Raw genomic sequence first — 21,829 nt, 5'->3', positions numbered from 1 at the left:
AAGCCATAAAATTTCTCTTAAAAAATGTTACTGAAATAGAGTAAAAACAACCTTTACTTGAAGGTTCTATCTTTGATGAAATGGAAAGCACATCTAAATATGCATGAAGATATGTAGTAACTTCCATAAAAGGAAAATTACTTCCTGGAGTTCATTAGTCTTGGTCTTCATCCATCATGAAGAACGCAAAAAGGCTAATTGTGTTGAAGATATTCAATGATTCCTAACACTTAATGGTGTTTTAAACAGGACAATTTAATTTTTGTTCAAGAAAAGATTTAATCTTAACATCAAGAGTGCAGCTTGATTAGATAGAGGGAGAAAGAGAAAACTCATCCTCCAAATTTCATTTTATCTTTAGGAAATCAGCAGTATACAAGAACGACACATGCTGGTTCTCACTAATTGAAATACTTTGAGGATCCAAAAGCTAACTCCCACAGACTGACTCAGCATTGAACCTGACGAGGGACACATTCCAACAGTAATCAAGTGAATACTCAGTGTCTTTTGAAGCAACAATGGATAATGTCATCTTATATGCAGCATTACAGTAGACAAAAAAAAAGTAAATCTAAATCTAAGGATGGCAAAAGATTGTGTTAAGAATTTAATTTGTTGATATGTGATAGTTAGGGTATTAGTTGGGGGGTGGTAAGGGAAGAGGAGGGAGTGGGAACTGGGATTGACATGTAAAACAATCTTGTTTCTAATTCAAATCAAAAATGAATTTAATTTAATTTGTGTTGGGAGACAGAATTAAATGGATATCTGTGAGTTCAAGGCCAGCCTGGTTGGTCTACAGAGAAAGTTCTAGGAGATCCAGAGCTACACACAGAGAAAGCCTGTCTCTCATCCCCTTCCCAAATTTAATTTGTAAGATATTCTTAAGTAAAACATCAGACCAAGTTGAAAATAAGATTTTAGCTATAGTGTTTTGCAATGGTTCCCATCTGCAAAAAGAAGTTCTTTGACTAGGGATGAGAGCCACACTGATCTGTGGATATAAGTATATGCCCATGAGTCTAAAGATGTGTATTTAGAGCTCAGTTTGAAGTTATATTGGGTTAGGAAAATTGGCAGTAGTAGGTTCTCCTCTGAAGCCTACGGCATCACTAGGTATGTATAGGCTGCTGGGTTTTTGCAGTGCCAGGCATGAATTCTCTCATGTTGAGAGGTCTTAAGTCCAACTAGATGACTAATGGTTTCTCCCTGAGTACACTATTTTAGCATTAGGTATATATCTTGCTGGGCTGGCAATTATTGTATAAGACTATTGATTGCTTTCATCCTTGACAACTTGTAAAGCATCTTCAGACACTGCGAGGTAGTCCAAATAATAACTCCTGCTGAAACACCAACATGAGTAAAGGGAATCTCATAAGGCCCTACTCTACATGAAGGGCAACTGTCAATTAATAGCTTTTTATAAAAAGAAAATTGGTCTTGTCCAGAGGTGAGCCTTCTAGATAGGTTGTCCAATGCCAAGTTGTCAGCTCTAAATATACACAAATATAAGTAACACTAAATTGTCTTGGCACTTATAACTAAATAAGAGGTCATGAATTTGAAAGGGGGTACAGAAGGATTGGAGGTGGTGAGAAGAGGTAAAAATGATGTAAATACAGTCCACATAAAAATTCACAAAAATATAAAAACTGAATTTAAAAGTGTCAAACAATGCAAAACTGGTATACATTTGTGGTACCTTTAGAAGGAAAAAGATAAAAAGTTAAGCAGAAGGAATAAAGAAAGAAAGAAAGAAAGAAAGAAAGAAAGAAAGAAAGAAAGAAAGATAGAAAGAAAGAAAGAAAAAGGAAGGAGGAAGACGGACATACACACACAGAGAAATACTCAAAAATTATTTAAAATGAATAAAACATTGGTATTTGACAAAAATAATAAAAAGATAACAATAAGTTATTTTCTCTAGCTTTGGATCTCTCAGATTGAAGTGAAGACAATTTTAAAAGGCAGTGCCAGGGATGACTCGTGAGTTGGGAAAGGTAGGAAGTAAAATTTGAGGAGTAAGAAAAACAAGAAGGGGAGAAGGATGATTTCATAGAGACATCAGTCAGTCTGAGGTTTCATAGTGATGGCATTCACAGGGACAGGATCACCCCTGTGATTCAGTAAAGGTATGAATGAGGTCTCTCTAGTGGCTGGCTCCTTTACTTCTCTGACTTTTCAGCATTTACCCTGATTTCTGACTCCAGGTTTTTATTATTAAGACCTATTAGATTCATGCTACAGGATGAGGGGAAGAAAAGTGAAAATAAGAAAATGTAAATGAGTTGAGGAAGGAAGAATTGTGGGAGCCAAAGTGGTCGAGGACACTGGGAGAGTATGGCCTACAGACACTAATTAAGCAGAGCTCATAGGAGCTCACAGAGACCGAAGGGACAATCAGGCAGCTTGCATGGGTCTGGGCCAGATCTTCTGCATATGTGTTATGATTGTTAGCTTGGTTTTCTTGTGGGACTCCTCTAACAGTGGGAGTGGCCTTGTCTCTGACTCTTTGTCCTGCTCTTGGGACCCCTTTTCTCCTCCTGAGATGGTTGTCTCATCCATCCTTGACATGAAGATTTGTGGCTAGACTTACTGTATATTGTTAGGCTATGTTCAGTTTATATCCCTGGGAGACCTGCTCTTTTCTGAAGGGAAATGAATATATATATATATATATATAATATATATATATATATATATTTTCAAATGTTTGCATGGTTCTTTTGACCTTGAAACATTTGATTTGGAAATATTTCCTAGGTTCCCTTGTATAATTTGAGTAAAATGAATTACTTCTGCTTTTTTGGCCTTCTTTCTGTCACTACATGTCTCTTACCTTCCCCAGTATATGGCATTCACATATGCACATGCATAAACTTCCAGTATTTAAGAGTTCTATTGATTCAGAGCCAAATATATCTCATTCAGAATAGACAAATAAACGAGAACATTTTTGCCTGGATGGATATGTATTCTGTAACTTTTGCATAGGCACAAAACCACCTGGGTTATGACTGTAAATCCTTTACACTCTTTTGATCCTTCTTCTTTCATTTCTCCCTCTCTTCCCTCCATCTTTCTCTGCCACTCCCCATTTCCTTTTTATTTATTACTTTTTCTGTTTTATATTTTCAGACAATTCTCACTAGATAGCCTCAGGCCTCCCTGGCTTTTAATCCTCCTTCCTCAGCTTCCTGACTGCTAATTTTAAAGTTGTACACCACCATACTGCCTTCTTGATGCTGTTCTCCATCATAATGCATCATGTTTAAAAGTGTTTTCCTAAACTCTGCTTTGTTCTCATCTTCCTTTTTTTTCTGGAAGATGTATAATTTAATTTTTGGTCTAGTGTCTAAATCACAGAATGGATCCTGTGCAATATTATACTGTCTTAAAAATAAAGGTCTTTTCTTCCTTTAAATATCAAATTGATGTATGAGGTAAATTGATACTATGGTCATATACGAGATGCACACGTATTCATTTATTTGTATCAGTGGTCAGCTCTTGTTGGGATGATTTTGTAGTTGCCACCAGACCATCTGCTTAAAAATCATGGATTTTTGCTCTCAGTTATTTTATTAAGATAAATGGCTTGTGAAATGAAACAAGAAGGAAGTCAAGATCAGGCAGAGAAGTATTAGAGTCCATGAGGAACATCCTGAGCTTCATCGGGTTACTTGTTCTTTAAAATCTTTGGTTTTCCTGGAACCATACCTATTTTATGTAGGATAAGAGATAAAACACACATGACTTCAAACTGAGTATTTGACTCTGTAAGCATACAGAGATCATTATTGATTTGTTTTAAGAGTAAAGATTAAGAAATTCGTAGTGACTAACTAGCTTTCTGGTATATTCTCTTGAGAACATGAGTCTGATTTGAGTGGAGAAGCACACCAATGGTCACTAAAGAATGTGATGTCATTGGTAGCAGACAGGCAAGTCATTTAAGTGCGACTATCAGGATACAGACTCATAAAGGAGGAAGCAGTAAGTGGGGAAAATAATATGCAACTCCACCAAATCTGTGAATCAGATGCTGAGGATGCTTAAAGAATTAGTAGTGAAGCTGCATTCAGACATGATTTTTGAGACAAGAGACCAAAAAAGGCAGGAAAAGTTATCATAGATTGAAAAAATCTACAAGTAGTGCCAGAAATCAACCAAATCCATAGATTAATTAATTGGGTTTCTGTTGCAAAAACTACAAAAACAAAACAAATCAAAACATCTTCACCTGGAATATAAAAAAATAAATAAAAAGTAAAGATTTCAGTATACCTACAGTTTGTGAGTGACTTCCATTCTCCTATCTGGAACATAAACAATGTTCTTGGAACAATATTTTTGAAATATGAGATTGCATATCATAATAACAGCAAGAAATTTTGGAAGCTGACATTAGACGCCTGAAAATTACCAGTGTTTCTCCCTTTCTGTAAATATATCAAGTGCAAATGTCCTCTAGTCTTTATACCTGGCATGCATAACAGAGAAGCATAAACAACAGTTCTACAATCATTATAATTGCACCATCAATCATATGCAGTGAGAATACATTTTGTATTGAATGCAATGATGTTTTATTAGAAATATTACAATAAGGAATTGGTTGGCTCAATACAGCTCTGATTTTTTTCACAGCTACAGTTTAGGAGAAAGCTTGGAACAGTAAAATGTCATCATGTACTTGAAATGAAAAACAACTTTTAATATTCTCTTTACATACTAAATCTTTAAAAAAAAAACACCCAGGTGCCTCCCTGAAACAATGGAATTCTTAAAAAAAAATACTCCCTTCAGAACTCATATATGCCTTGTTTCCAACAATAGTTATTACCCAGTCTGCATGATGTGATCATTATTAAATTAGTTCTGAAACTTAGCCTGTCTTTTTTTCTGGCTTCTAGCCAACAGGTTTATAAAGTACTCTTATATTTTGACTATGGATCTAGAATAAAAATTAGTTGTGAACTTGAATTTTCAGAAATAATTAAGGACAATCACTGAACATGCTACCAGTTCTGATAGAGAATTCCTCACTGCAAAGGAGATGCCAAAGGTGTTCTGCCATCCACATAAAGAAAGAAGATGTGTCAAACGCATATGTATTGTTAGTCCATCTACCCAAATATTGAGCTAAAATGAGAATGAAAAAATAGAAATATAAAATTATGCTAACAAAGCAATGGTATAGAAAGATTTTGAGAATATAACAATGCAAATTTGTCAACTGGAAATTAACTACAAAATCACGCTACTACATTTTTAAGTAAGAGGAAGCAATTTTCACTTAGAATTGTTTTAATCTTGCTTCAAGATTGTAATTACTTATTTGTTTTTAAGTACATTTTTTACTTTTGAGAATTCCATACATGAATGAATGATACATTTACACTATTGCTACCCCTTCCATTCCCTCTTCCAACTACCCCGTGTCTTCCCAACTTCCTCTCAAATACATGACCTTTCTATTTTTTCTTTTTAATGTTTCTCCTTATTGAAAATAAAAGTTTTCTCACATAATATATCCTGATTACTGTTTCATCTCCCTATTCTCCTAGTTCTACCTCTCTCTCCCTCCCCTCCCATCTGAATCCACCCTCTTTCTGTCTCTCATTATAAAATGAATAGGCTTTTTAGGCATAATGATAAAATATAATAATAATGTAAAACAAAAACTAACACATACTAACTGGGCAAAACTAATAAGCAGAAAGAAAATAGCTAAGAAAGTGCAGAAAAGACAGAGATGCACTTGTTTGCATACTTTTAAAATCATAAAAACCATGAACTGGAAGCCATAATATATATATGCAAGGGGTCTGTAGGTTAAAACGAGAGAAGAAAAGCATAAAATAAAATAAAAATATGATAAAACTTTAAAAAGAACAAAGCATAAATAAAAGGGAGGTCCCTAATACATCATCAGAGGACAAGGAAGCTTCAGAGATGCAATTGTGTTTGTTGTTTGTTGGTCATCTATTGCATGCAGTATACTCTTAATAGCAGTTATTTTCCCCAATAAGACTCCCTTGGAAGAAACTGAAGTTTCCTTTGCAAGTGGTTAGCATTTGGAGATTGCTTCTGAATTAGAGATAGGGACATATGTCCACTTATTTCAGCTCTTGGACCTAACAGGATCTGCACAGACCTGACAAATTATCAAACGTGTACTTAAGAGAAAAAATGACACTTTATTGCAAATTCTAAAAAAAAAAAAGTCTTTTAAACTAACTTTCAGGAAAGTACTGGAGAATGTGTATCTGTAAAATAATGGAAACAATTAAGAAAATAAAGCACCCAGATCAAGAATTCACATACCCATTCACCTACTATGGGCTTATGACTGCCAACTGGTTTTGCCAACTCTGACTAAAAAAATTATAAACTTCAAAAAAGGAGAAAATAGTTAAAATGTAATTATTTTAAAACTTTCAAACAAATTAGGAAGTAGTAACGACGATAGAATATAAATAAACTATTTCTCAGGAAAAAAATTACCCAAAAAGAAATTAGCCTGAGCATCAATTAAATTAAGCATCAATATATTAAAAAACAAAACAAAAGATGACACACTGATTAGTCATATTGGTGCTGGTAAAATATAAAAACAATCCACAGTGTAAGAGTATGAAATTTTCAAAGAATTAATAATATTCTTTTCAAAAAGCTAGACTTCAAGTATTTTTGTAAGAACTTATATCTAAATTTGACACATAAATTACAACATTCATGAAAGATTCAGATCAGCCAAGATGATAATGATGATTATCAACTTTGTCAATATTCTATTTCTTTTCAGTTTTGTATGGCAGGGCTTCATGTATTTCCAGGATGGTTTCACAGTCACTTTGCAGCCCTGGTTGAACTTGCACTCCCAATTTTTCTGCCTTCACTTACCAAGTACTAGAACTATAAGTGTGTGATAGCTTGTCCAGCTATCAAAGTATTTTAAGGCATGACTGAAACTTTGAAGGCTATCAACATTTAGTGTATACAGCTTGACAGCATAAGGTGTTTGTATTTAAGTATAAACCTGTGAAATCAATCATCATCACTCAATGCTGTAAAGTACTCATCACTTACAAATGCTGATCCTGCCTCTCAACTTTATGGTAAGAGTAGTGAACATAGGATCTACCCTCTTAGCAACTTTAAAACTCTGTAACATGTTACTAGTTAGTCTTAATTAATAATAATAAATTAAATTTTAATAATAAAGACCTTATAATGTATAAGATTGAAAAATGTATTTATTTTAGTTTTTTAAATGTTTCATGAGAAATCAGCAACTATGTTCTTAGTCATACCACAGTTTTGCACAAGTATTTTACATGTACTGAATCATTTAATTGCAGCAAAAAATCCTTACGCTCAAAAATTAAAAGAGAGCTAAGTAATATATTTTAATGAGGTCTAGATTCCATCAGCCTTATAAACAAAAACAAAATAAAGATTGAATATATAATATGTGTTAGGTAATGCTTTAAACTTTCAGAATTTGGATAGTCTCCATTATTGAAACATTTTTAATTGATAAGTATAACTAAGATAATGCAGAAAGGTTCAGCCTTGTCTCTATGCCTGAGAACCTAAGTTCAGTTCTGAGAGCCACAAGGTGAAAGGAAAGAATGGACTCCTGTTGGACATCATCTGACCTCCACATATGCACTCTGCCAGTCTTTCACCCAAACAGGCAAACATAATTTAAACATTTAGAAAAAAGAAGTAATGAAGGAAATGTGTAGATGATAATATATATGATATGATATATGATATATGATAATATATAACTCCAAACTCACTGAAAACCAAACAAACTAAAGATGAAGGAGGTAATCAAAACAAAAACAAATTCAAAGCTGAGTAAAATAAAGTGAAAGGAAAGGCACATCTTTTCAATTTTGACAAACAATTCATATATCTACAAATCTCTTCACTGAAGTGTGTAAGAATAAAAGGTTAAGAAAAACAGGAAAATAGTTGCACAAGGTTACATATGTACCAAAGAGTTGAGAGGATGATTTTTTTCATTTTTAGCTCAACACTGTAAATGATAATAGAGTCATGGAAACAGTCACAGAAACTCAGATCTAGACCCAAAGAGGTTCAGGAGGATTCTCCCAGCTAGTGCTCAGTTCCTCCTCCATTCTAACTTTATGGTAGATGATTCTTTGGTCCAATCCCATTGGCCAGTTGAGTGACAGGTTTATTACTACTTCAATCTCTTTCCTTGTTACAGATATGTTTGAGCTGTTTATATTGCAATGGTTTAATTTGAAAAGGTCATATGTGACTAGGAATTTATCTGTTTCTTCTAAATTTAAATATTTTTGTTAATATTCTATTTCAGTACAGTTCTGTTTTCATGGTATGAAATGTATGTATACAATTAAACTTATTTAGATTTTACAAAATTTGCTACAAAATAAATAACTCATTTGAAATCATTTCAAAAAATCAACATTTGAATAGCTATATTAATAATTTGCCATATTGTTACTGAAATTGACTTATTTGTAAGCATTTCTGCTTGGTTGTAAAAAATACAAAGTTATAGTCTTTTTCCATGAAATATAAATTCAATGGACTGGAAGGCCTGATGATTTTCACTGAATTCTGGATAATCCTTGAATCTTGAAAATTAAGAAGCTTAGATCATATAGATCTAGATGAATAAACAAAAGTAGATAAATTACTCAAGACAGCAGGAAGGGATGAACTCTTTCAACCTGTATGTGTGCATATATTTAATACCTAACCACCACTAGCCTGAAAAATTTCTGCTAGAAGTGTTTGTGTGAAAGCCAACCATAACATGTACATACTTTTATGAGTTAAGTATGTGATAAGTTTTTGTCAACTAAGTAACTTTCTAGAAACTGTTAAGTATGCCCGATTAATAGATGTCATTTGAGCAATATTTTGAGACATACATTTTTTATGTCCATCCACGTTTACCCATAAAGAAGACCTCTGATTCATGGGCTAATGCATCTCCATTGTGAGGATGGGAGACACATGTTCTACTGTATTCTGCATACATAAGTATTGGTTGAAATTACAATTTACTTTCTATTTTATTATAATTTAGGAGGAAAGACAATAACTGAAGAGACAGCAAGGTTGATTGCACTAATGTGCTGCCAAGTTTAGAGTATAATTTCACACTTCTGTGGTTCCTGATGAAGTAGAGCAAGAACAAAGGATTTGGCTCTCAATGTCCACATACTTTTGTTTTAGATACAAAGTGACTGACCCCAGAAAGGACAGTGGTCCATTAGAGTCATGATTAAGCTTGGATGTGGTAAAATTCTTCCTGGACCTGTGCTATTATTCATAGGGAAAACAGACAGAACAATGAAATTAGCTACTGACAGGTATGTTGGAAATCAGTGGAACTTAGGCACTTCATAGTTATTCAAAGGAACTATAAAAACTAGAGTTCTTGTAGGCTTTTGAGTAGTTACATACATTGACTCATAGATCATGCAGAATCAGTGCCAACCACAATGCTAAAGGGCAACATAAACACTTATCAATGATAAGGTTAAAAATGCCCCCTCATGTAGAATTTTCCATCCTCTGTGAATCTTCCTGTCCAGTGCCATGCTCATCCACCCACATAGGTCAGATTTCCAGGCTCCATCACTTGCTATAAACAAAGGGACTCATTCTTGCATCAGCTTCCAGGCCTCAACTAAACCTCCAAAAAAATGAAAATAAGAAGGAACATTCTTCCAGTTGCCTCTACTTCTAACACCAAAGCTGTATCAACCAGTTAAGAATAACCAGTATGGTTATCTACTAAAGTCTCAGAGGTCAGGGATGCTTAAATGAAGTAGACCCATTTCTCAGCACCCAGGGGAATAGGAATTCCCAGGTAAATGCTAGTTTTATTTAACTGAAGTTTTCTTTTATATATTCTGCCAGTCTTGGGAGGCTGAGGCAAGATTGTAAAGAAGCTGAAGGTTTTGAAGTAGGGTGCCTACCAGCATTTTAGGAACAATATTTGAATCTAGTCCAGATTCATTACTTAGACTAGTGGATGGAGATCTGTCCTGTGAACCTTTGTCAATATGCCTTCTGCTCTTCCAATGGCACTTGACTAAAGGTACTGTCTTATGGTTGTCTCTCTTAGGATTCTCTCAACGCTTCTGGATCTAGACCACTAGTAGTGGGGGCATGCTGAGAATTCTAAGAGTCATTAGGTTGTTGCCAGCCTCTTACCACTGTGCTAAAGACAACCAATATAAAAGACAATGCAATGTGAGCAGTTTCCTGAGCCAAGATGGCTTCACATTGGAATCTGGAATGCTACAGGAAGGCAGCAACTTCTGGCCTGCTTGGATCAGAGTTTTTCAGCAGGAAGTGATGAGGCACAAGCTGGTGATACGAGTGTCCTCTTCTCTAAAGGGGAATGTAGAGTTATTCTGCTTTGATGCATAAGGCTATTCTCTTATCACAGCTAGAGGCTATCAAAGTAATATTCCTGGATGCCTCTAATAGAGATCAAAGTAATTGCTGTAGCCAGTATATCAGCCTTTGATGGTGGAGATGGTTTTGTCTGAGGCCCCAACAATTGCCATACTTATTGTTTTCAAATGTTTCCTAACATTCTTCATTGGTGGTCTTAGGTTTCATGTTTCTAAGACTTAAGTTTTGATGTTAACACATGGTGTTTGTTTTGTTGAATTGGCTCCTGTTATGACCTCAAGATATTTTGCTGTTCTGTTTTCTTTAGAAATATATGCTACACTTGGATTTGAGTTTTGTGAATGATGATAGATATGAATCTATTTGCAGTTTTCTACAAGTTGACATACAATTATGCCAGAACCATTGTACAGTTTTGGCTTCTTTCTCAAAATCAGGTGTTCATAGGTGTATGGATTAATTTCTCTATCTTCAATTTGATTTCATTGGTCCATGGGTTTGTTTTTATCAAACTGAAGAGAAAGTGGGAAGTAGCTTAGAACACATTAGCACAGGAGACCATTTCCTAAATATAACACCAGAACACAGACACTGAGAGCAAGAATCAATAAACAGAACCTCCTGAAACTGAAAAGCTTCTGTAAAGAAAAGAACACTGTAAACAAGACAAAATGGAAGGCTACATAATGGGAAAAGTTCTTCACCAGCCTTCTGACAAAGGGCTGACTCCAAAATGTATTAAAAAACTCAAGAAACTAGACATCAAAATACCAAAATAATCCAATTAATAAATGGGGTACATATCTAAAGAGAGAATTCTCAACAGAAGAATCTCAAATGGCCTAGAGACATTTGGGAATTCCTCAATATCCTTAGTCATCAGGGAAATGCATCTCAAGATAATTCTGAGATACCATCTTACTCTTGAGAGAATGCCTAAGATCAAAAGCATGACGACAGCCCATGGTGGAGAGGATATGGAGTAAGGGGAACACTCCTCCATTGCTGGTTGGAGTGCAAACTTGTACAGCCATTTGGAAATCAGTATGGCAGTTTCTCAGAAAATCATGCCATGAGGACACTTGCTCAACTATGTTCATCCCAGTATTATTCATAATAGTTAGAACCTGGAAACAACCTAGATGCCCCTCAACCAAAGAATGGATAAGGAAATTGTGGTACACTTACACTATACACTTACACTAATCAGCTGTAAAAAAAATGACATCATGAAATTTGCAGGCAAATGGGTGCAACTAGGAAAAATGTTATCCTGAGTGAGGTAACCCAGACCCAGAAAGACCGAGTATGTACTCACCCATAAGTGTATACTAGATGCAAAGCAAATGATAATAAGACTATATTCCACAGCTCCAGAGAATTTAGGTGGCAAGGAGAACCCTAAGAAGGGTACAAGGGTCACCCTTGCAAGGGGAAATAACTGAGATCTCCCAGATAATCTGGGAACATGGAAGAGGTAGAGGGGAGGGCATGGGGGATGAGAACACTAAGGAACAAGATGGTGGAGTTAAGGGAGGGATGGAGTGGGAGAGCAATGAAAGAGATATTTGGATAGAGGGAGCCATTTTGGAGTTAGGGAGAGAGCTGGTGATAGGGTAATTCACAGGAATCCACAAGGATGACCTCAGCTAAAACTCATAGCAATGGTAGAGATAGTGCCTGAAGTGGCCTTCTCCTCTAATCAGATTGGTGAGTACTCTATCACTATAGAACCTTTTTCCAGAAACTGATGGAAGTAGATGCAGAGATCACAGCCAAGCACCAGAATTAGCTCTAAGAGTCCACTTGAGCAGAAAAAAATGAAAAGAGCAAAGAAAAGATCATGTTGGGGAAGCCCACAGATAACCTGAGGTTGTGGAGCTGATGAACCTGTATGGGACCAAACTAGGCCCTCTGTACAGTGTTTTATAATAAATTATCCACAAAGTGGAATATTTCTCTCTAATATATACTAAAAACTTGCCTTCACTCGCCACTGATGGCTTGCTTTACCTTGTGCCCTCTCACTGCTGACTCACAGAAACTCTTTGACTACCCACAGTCCTTCCCCAGATGAGACCAGTGTCCAGGGTTCTGGCTCCTCATCTCACTCGGGCCTATGTCAAAGATGCAAAATTTGGATCGGATGCCAGAGTCTTAATGCTTCAAGTTGTAGACCTTTTAGCCGATGCTGTAGCTATCATAATGAGACCAAAGGGAAGATTGGTGATTATTAAACAGAATTGGAGAAGTTCCAGTGTAACAAAAGATGGGGTTACTGTTGCAAAGGCAATTAATTTAAAGGATAAATACAAAAATATCAGAGCTAAACTTGTTCAAGATGTTGCAAATAACACAAATGAAGAGCCTGGGTATGGCACTACCACTGCTACTGTTCTGGCATGTTCTATTGCCAAGGAAGGCATTGAGAAGATCAGCAAAGGGGCTAATCCAGTAGAAACCTGGAGAGGTGTGATGTTGGCTGTTGATGCTGTAATTGCTGAAATAAAAAAACCAATCTAAAGCTGTGAAAACTGAAGAAATTGCTCAGGTTGCTACAATTTCTGCAAATAAAGACAAAGACATTGGAAACATCACTTCTGATGAAATAAAAAGTTTGGAAGGAAGGGTGTCATCACAGCGAAGGGTGGAAAAAGCCTGAATGATGAATTAGAAATTATTGAAGGCATGAAGTTTGACAGAGGATATATTTCCTTATATTTTATTAACACATCAAAAGGTCAAAAATGTGAATTCCAAGATACCTATGTTCTGTTGAGTGAAAAGAAAATTTCTAGTGTCCAGTCCATTGTACTTGCTCTTGAAATTACTAATGCTCATGGGAAGCCCTTGGTCATAATTTCTGAAGATATTGATGGAGAAGCCTAAACACACTGGTTTTGAACAGGCTAAAAGTTGGTTTTCAGGTTGTGGCAGTCAAAGCTCCAGGTTTTGGGGAAAATAGGAAGAATCAGCTTAAAGACTACTGGTGGTGCTACTGGTGGTGGGGTATTTGGAGAAGAGGGGCTAAATCTAAATCTTGAAGATGCTCAAGCTCATGACTTTCCTTTCAAAAGCATGGTGTCATCTTTGGTGACAATGAAAGTTGAAGAGGTCATGGTCACCAAAGATGACACCATGTTTTTGAAAGGAAAGGGTGACAAAGCTCAAATTGAGAAGCACATTCAAGAAATGACTGAGCAGCTAGACATCACAACTAGTGAATATTAAAAAGGAAAAGCTGAACAACAGCTAGACATCACAACTAGTGAATATGAAAAAGGAAAAGCTGAACGAAAGACTCACTAAACTTTCAGATGAAGTAGATGTGTTGAAGGTTGGAGGAACAAGAGATGTTGAAATGAATCAGAAGAAATACAGAGTTACAATGCTCTCAATGCTACAAGAGCAGCTGTTGAAGAATATATTGTTCTAGGAGGGGGCTGCTCTCTGCTTTGATGCATCCCAGCCTTGGATTCATGAAAGCCTTCTAATGAAGATCAGAAAATACGTATAGAAATCATTAAAAGAGCACTCAAAATTCCTGCAATGACAATCGCTAAGAATGCAGGTATTGAAGGATCTTTGATAGTTGAGAAAATTCTGCAGAGTTCCTCGAAAGTTGGTTGTGATGCTATGCTCGGAGACTTTGCTAACATGGTGGAAAAGGGAATCATTGATCCAACAAAGGTTGTAAGAACTGCTTTCCTTTCCTGGATGCTGTTGGGGTGGCCTCCTTGCTAACTACAGCAGAAGCTGTAGTGACCAAAATTCCTAAAGAAGAGACCCTGGAATGGGCACAATGTATGGGATAGCTGGGGTTATGTGAGATGGCATGTTCTAACTCCTAGAATAGTGCTTTGTGCTTATCAATGATCTGTGACAGGAAGCTCAAGGCAGGTTCCTCAGTGATAACTTCAGAGAAGTTACCTGAAGAAAATGACTGAAGAGAACGCTGGCTGATCACTATAACCATCAGTGACTGGTTCCCATTGACAATACATAATGGTTTACTGCTGTCATTGTCCACCCCTTCAGATAATTTATCTTGCATTTTTGATTAAAGATTTTTGTAGATTTCTGAAAGAAAATCTTACTACTTAAAAAAAATAAATACTTCTGAAATTGAATGTGAGATGGGATGACCATATGACTTGTAGTGATTATTTGTTGTATCACTGTCCTTCTGCTGGCTGAGGGGATTGTCTTTTGATATTATTTGATGAAGAGGTTCTTGTAGTATGAACTCAGGGCTGTATGAAATCTTCCAGTTTTCTAACAGTGGCCTGGCTTTAGGGTCTACCACCCCATTAGAATTGTTACATTATTTTTTGTTGCATCACAATCTTACAAGGTGGGGGATACTTCTAAGTATTTGTGTTCACAATGAATTCTAAGGAAGTATGTTTGTTATCATAAATTATTCTTGGTATTGTCTAATTCTCAGACCTTTAGGGAGAGGAACTTTGGAGAAGACCATCACTTTGGTTCCTAAGCATTTAAGACAGGGGTGGGGTAGGAGAGGTGTCATACAAATGTGCCATTTGTGGCTGAATCCTCTACTGATACTTAATCTCCACACTTTAACCAGTTGAAATTTTCTACATTAGCTGTACTCCAGTACACAAAGGAAGTTCTCTGAGGAGATCTGAGAGCTTCATTAGCATATTGGTAAAGAGATAGGAATTTATACAGCAGATTAACATTATGTACATTAAGCAAAATAATATTAGTAGATTAACCTAGCTGGAGCCTATGGTTTCTTGGTCACATTTACAGACACTATAACTTTAGGCGACAATATGGGGAAATCAGGTTGGTAACTGATCAGAAAAGTTCCTCCCTAATGACTACCTTTCATTATATCTGAAGGTGCTATGCAGGCTACTGGGGAAAAATGTCATTGACAGTCTTATCCAGCTATGAATATAGTGAGCTAAATTAATGGCCTGCATGACAAGATATGGCCATGGGTGCCATAGTGGAATGAATGTTATGGGGAAACCAGCTGTGTTCCCATTGGATTTAAGGAACACTGCAGAGGAGGGAACATATGCCTGGTATTGCAAGTCTGAAAACAATATCCTAAAACATATTTTTGTTTAAGATCTATTTAAATATTATACAAGATATTTAAAACTAGAAGACTAGAAATTGGTGTTCAACTAATAAAGCTTGAAGGCCTACATCAATGAGGAGGTAAGAATGTCTAAAAGAACAGTCAGTATTTTGAACCTTGTCTTTTGGGCCAGTTAAGACACGTGGGACAATGGAATACCTTCAAAGGTACTATAAACTGGTAAATTTTACCTATCCTCTTGGTCATAGGGAACAAGGATATCCCAAAAGCTGGACTCTAATGGTGTGTATACTGAAGAAAAGAAAGTTTATGGAGAAGGAAACATGCCATGTGTTTCCTGAAGAAGCTGCAAGGTTAGCAAGGTTACCCTTATCCATACCAATACAACTGGTAGAGAAAGACTAAAGAACAGGGACTCTTGTCAAACTATTGACAATAATCCCTTAGGAGTCTAGACTGATACTAACATCAAAGTGGGTGATTCTTGGCTACTAATATGTTAATGGACATTCAACAGGGACTATGAAGAGCAAAATATATGTTTAGAATATAAAAATTAGAAGCTTAAAATATAATAAAGTAAATCTGTGATCTATATAAACATTTTCCTCGAAGGATTCAATTCTTACCATGAAACTCAGACTGTAGTTTACTAATAACTTCTTATGAAATATTCTGAATGATTTCTTGTAAGCGCCAATGAAAACATGATAAAAGAGGGCCTTAAAGAGAATACTGTCTTTGATGGGGACACTATGACTGAACATATCTTTGTCTTCTTGCTCAGAGAAAAGACATTTACTATTAAGTGTATGGTCCTTATTACTGTGGTATTATTATTAAGAATGCTATGTTGGCTTTTAAGTGTTCTCTGTGTGTACAGTTGGAACGCTATGACAAATCATATATGCATCCCTACAAGGGCACCCACAACTGTTGGTCTGATCATGAATGCTTATGCAAATTAAGTCAACTTTGACTAGAAGGAAGCACTATAAAACAAGGAACATGACTTCTACTTGATACAATGGGATGGCCATTGTTTTCCGTTGTAAGACTGACAACCAGAACACAAGTTCTCAACACAATTGTCCCCATCACGATGTTTTTTTAAAAGGGTATCTTTCATAGAAGAGACACATGACCCATAATCAATTATATTCTATTCTACATTAACATATTTCATATCATAGATCCAGTCTGATAGCAGGGAACTTAGGTGCCACAGTTTTCACACACATAGTTATATAGACTCAAATCTTTACTGGATATCAGATTCAGTCATACCATGATTTTCACTTCAGCAATTTCCCCTATGACTCACATAACTTAGAATTATTTTTACAAGAGACAATTTTTTTCTCTCCTTAGTCATAAATAAAAGGACGGTCTGGAAATACTAAGGGGAATTAGTGCACAAGGGTGAATGGGTTTCTTTCAGTAAATTTGTGTCTTTTTTTTTTTCTTGTTTTTTAAAGTATACAGGAAGATTTCGATACTAAAGATGTTACCCAAGGAAAAAATGAAGTTTAAGAAGCAGAGATTTGGAGAGTAAGTGTTATTACCCAGAACTGTAGGGGAAGCTGTAGCCACGCCTACTTAGGGGCTGGCTACAGGTGTGCCTGACCATGCCTCCATACTTAGAACCATTCCTCTGTGTGTCATGAAGCAGGATCTGAGCACACAGTTGAATTTGGAAGAGGCTTGCAGATAGGCATTTGCAGTAACATTTTTTATATAAATTTTTATTTAAGTTAGAAACACTCTTATTTTACATATCAATCCCAGTTCCCTCTTCCTCCCATCCTCCCAGGACTCCACCAACCCCCTAACCCATCCCCCACCCCCCATTTCCCCCAGGGTGGGTAAGGCCTTCCATGGAGGATAGTGAAAAAGAGAATGGGTGTTATTTTAAGTCTACAGATCTCCACATAAACATTAAAGTCATTATAACTAAACAGTTAATCTCGGTATAAAAATGCTTCATTCGGGAGAACTGTTTAAAAATACTACATTTGTGTTTAACCAAATGTCATTTAGGATTTTTAATGAAATCCTCACAGCTTTCACTGATCTTATTAAGCCCAAGATGATTGAGACAGGCTGTGTTTGATGTAACCTATGACCTCCCTGAATATCTTGGTAGCTATATTGCTAAATAAACAGTCATGAGAAGCCAGAACTATCATTGTTCTTTTCTCATCCATTTTGTATGACATATTAATGTATTATGGGCTCCTTGAATCCTAGCCTAGGGAACAAAGTTAGATTTTACCCAGAAACTAGTTCTAAATTGCCAGCTTATGTTTACTCCAAGGTGTGCTAAAATAATAACATGTGTACCCTCCTACTTTTCTGCAATAATAAACACTTCAAAACACCCTGGTAACACCAGAAGTAAGGAAACTACCCATATTTCTCATATTTGCTGAAGATTCTCCATTTCATAAGACAATCTAGTACTTAAAGCCGAAAAAGAAATAAACATACATTGTTGATCTCTCTAGAAACTCAAATAGCATTATCAAGAAACAAAATCTCACGAAGTCTGAGGAATGGATGGGGGGATGGGATGGGGAGATGGTAGGGAGAGTGGGTGGATGAGAGGGAACTGGGATTGATATGCAAACTAAGACTGATTTTAATTAAAATAAAGATATTAGTAAAAAGAGAAAAAAGAAACAAAATGTCAATCCTATGGAAATGCAGACTTTCAGGTGATTCTCATAGGCTCAGCAGATCTCTCAGATTTCCTACTAGATAAACTTTTCAGAGGAAAGGGGTTTTTGTTTGTTGGTTTGTTTTTTTGATTTTTTTGTAAGACGTTCAGGAATGACAATATTCTGAATGACACTATCACAATGCAAACAATAGCTACATAAAAGTGGGTTGAGTATAGAAGGAATAAATGCCATTTCACTGTATGAGGTTAATTGTTCATCTGAACTTTCTTATGAAACTTTTTAAAATCTCCTCCGGGACAGTGCATTAATTAGGTGGAGTGAGTGATTATAATGGATAATATCATAAAGAAAAATGTTATAATGCCCAGAGCCCACTGTTTCTATGAGATATTCCCCAAAAGCAAACCCAAATGAAGCAAAAATAGAAAAAAGAAAAGTGTGTTTGTGTGTGTGTATGCGTATCCTGATGAGGGCATCTTATATTCCTACTATGTCAATAAAAAGATAGGTAAACCTAGAAATGATAATCATGAATATTTTATCAATCACTAAGTTTTGAATCCTAAATGCCTGTCACACAGATTTGCAGTTCTATTATAATATTCTACATTAGATATTATGTTCATTTCAAACAAGCACTAACAGACTTAACAATATTAAAGCTCTACAAAGCACATGTAACATTAATGTGCAGGATAAAAAGAGAAAAATATAGACTAGTGTGTCCTCCACTTTCTTAATGCTGTGACCCTTTATTACACTTGCTCATGCTGTGGTGACCCTCAACCATAAAAGTATTTCATTGCTACTTAGTAGCTGTAAATTTGCTATTGTTATAAATTATAATATAAACATTTGATATGCAGTTTATCTGATATATGACCCCCCAAAAGGGGTTGTGACCCACAGGTTGAGAACCATTGCTTTATATTAGGAAATGGAGTCTTTGCACTAACAACTATTCTGCCATCTCCACTGGTTTTATTAATTAGGATGAACATTATCAGTGATTGGATTTCATTAGCAAATGTATAATTATATACTTCTCCAGTATCCATGAATATTTAGGTCTTAATGATTAGTGACACCGTATTTTTTTGTTTCCTGAAAAAGAACCACAGACAACCAAGGGCTACTGGGAAAAGGAGAATTAATTTCTCCCAGGAATGAGACTCTTTGTTGATTGTCCAATTCAAGGTCATCAGTAATGCTTTTTTAACAGATATTGAACTCATTTGAATAAAACAAAATTAAATGGCACATTTGGTTCACTAAACTAAAAAATTTCCCAAACATGAAATAAAAGTAGAGCTTTTTTTTTTTTCTAAATAAGAAGAAAAAAATATTTGCCTCCACATATCAAACTGCCTGTCCTGTCCAATAGAAGAAAAAATGTAACCACAGGGTGAACAAGTATAGATGTTTCCCAAATAAAGTTTCCATATGATCCTGACATACCATTTCTACCCAAAAGGATGAAAGTTAGCTTAATGTAGGACTACCTGCATACTCATTTTTTACTGCAGCATTATTCACAATAAATGAAGCCAAGAAATTACTCTATGTAATTCTATTATTCATCTATGGATGAATGAAATTACAAAATTTTATGGATTTATGAACTCATGTTGTTTGCAGTAAAATAATGGAATTGGATATCAGGAGAAGTTTAAAAAAAAGCTATTGCTACAAATATAAATATTGTGTGTTTTCTATCACATGTGGAAGTTGAGGGTGGGGTGGTAGAAGATTATGAAACTAACTAGATTATGAGTACAAGACACTGGAAAGAGAAGGGGAATAAGAAAAAGTTATAAAGTGTATAAAGATGATGACATAATCAAGGTATATTATGTGTATGGGTAGAAATATGATGGAACTACTCAGTTCATGTATTTAACATTAAATATATAATTAGCAGGGAAAGGGAGAATAGAAAGTCAGAAATCAAGTGTTCATATTACACATAAATCAATATCAAAACACTTCCCAAAATTGTTCATCTAGTGCCAAAGGCAAGCCTAACATCTAAGACTCCAGAATTTCAGTACAAAATTCCCTGTCACTCTAGTATGCGATGTTGTGGTGAGCATCACTGAAAAATAATGCCCAGATCAGATGGCACACAGAGTGTCATCATGCTTCTTCCTACTGAAAAAAAAAAAAAAAAACTAAAATAGCTGATCCTTAATGTGGGGCCCCAACCTAGACAAAGAATTATAACCAAATAATGTCTGCGGGGAGACAAGTTAGACTCTCCAAGAGATGGATCCTTTATTGGTTGTCTAATAAAAAGTTATCAGTCTTGAAACTATATACACACAAGCAATAAAAACAGGCTAAAAATGTTGGATCCATATATTCATGAATACACATATGAATGTAATGATAACAAAGTAAAAACAGGCTTTCAGCTTGAAAGTGGGCAAGGGACTCAGAGGGATTGATGGAAAGGAATGTGGAGGGATTGGAGGGAGGAAAATAGATGAAAGAAAGTGATGTTTAAAAAAGAAGCCACAATTAACTAGCACAATTAAGTTTAAGGTGAATATTGCTTTTTGGGGGGCCCTCCATTTCCTCATGTTTACATTTTTTGCTAATGATGTGTGTGTGTGTGTGTGTGTGTGTGTGTGTGTGTGTGTGTGTGTGTGTGTGCCAAAATGTGAAAATAACTGGTTCATGGTGTATTATAAAAGAGATGCTAACCAATCTCAAAGTTGATGGTTCTTTTCTTTGTAACATACAACACACATCAAAACATGGATATTCTGGGTCTCCAAAGCTTTAGAACACAATGGTGTGAGGCAGTTTCAAGGTTTCTATTTCTTTCTTTTTTTTCTGAATGTTTATATGTGTCTAATGATGTAATGAAACCTAACTTCTTGAAGTAGTTTAATTTTCTTTGGAATTCTTTGAGCTTAAATAGAACTGCATAGAAGACCAAACTTCAGGCTACTCCCACAGTCTCTCACTTCATCCCCAATTCCAACATACATTCAAAAGATGCTGGAGCATGTGAATTTGTGCAGATATAGTTCCTGACTGGAAGCTCCTTCAGCACAATATTTTGCCTGAAGAACAAATTCCTACTAAGTTTTTCTGTGGGGTTATACAAGGTTTTGGAGAAGGAATACTAACAGTGTCAGAGGGGGAGTAATAAGATTTCAATAGATATTTATTTTAATGAACAAATGTACTACTTCAGAATTGCATATTTAGCCGCTATATGAGAAAACATGACACAATTACCATCATTCATTCATTCAATGTCATTACTCTGAATAAACACATCAGACAACAAAATTCCCAGTCTGTGTCTCTCAAAGAAATAGGTGCTTTATGAAAAGCCATTTAAATAAGTAAGAAAACAGAACAGAGTGATAATAATTCTTAATCTGATCATGCAACTAGTAAGAAATTTTAAAACTTAAATGATATGCTGGGAAGTTCCTGTAAGAAAAAAAAACAATAACTATAAAAATTGGAAACCCATAATCATATATGAGATGGGAAGATAAAGTTTTCCAAAAAATTATAGAGTTCCCTCATCTGAGGCAGGCAAACTTCAGGGATTTTCCACGAATTCATTTATCACACAATTTTCCATGCTCAG

General features: G+C 35.6%; 1 protein-coding gene and 1 pseudogene across 2 annotated transcripts in view; one reads left to right on the top strand and one right to left on the bottom strand.

The window, feature by feature from the left end:
- Positions 1–21,829, bottom strand: part of Ano3 (anoctamin 3) — a 321,996-nt gene that overhangs the window by 234,435 nt on the left and 65,732 nt on the right. The gene's annotated exons all lie outside the window — the stretch shown is intronic.
- On the top strand, positions 12,511–14,296 carry LOC103161908 (annotated as a pseudogene). The gene is made up of 2 exons (XR_004770616.1): positions 12,511–13,692; positions 13,742–14,296. The product of XR_004770616.1 is annotated as a 60 kDa heat shock protein, mitochondrial-like (transcript).

The sequence above is a fragment of the Cricetulus griseus genome, chromosome 6 (assembly GCF_003668045.3).
Source record: "Cricetulus griseus strain 17A/GY chromosome 6, alternate assembly CriGri-PICRH-1.0, whole genome shotgun sequence".
NCBI classification, from domain to species: Eukaryota; Metazoa; Chordata; class Mammalia; order Rodentia; family Cricetidae; genus Cricetulus; species Cricetulus griseus.
The sequence above is the reverse complement of the archived record's forward strand: the minus strand, read 5'-3'. Positions and strand labels throughout refer to the sequence as shown.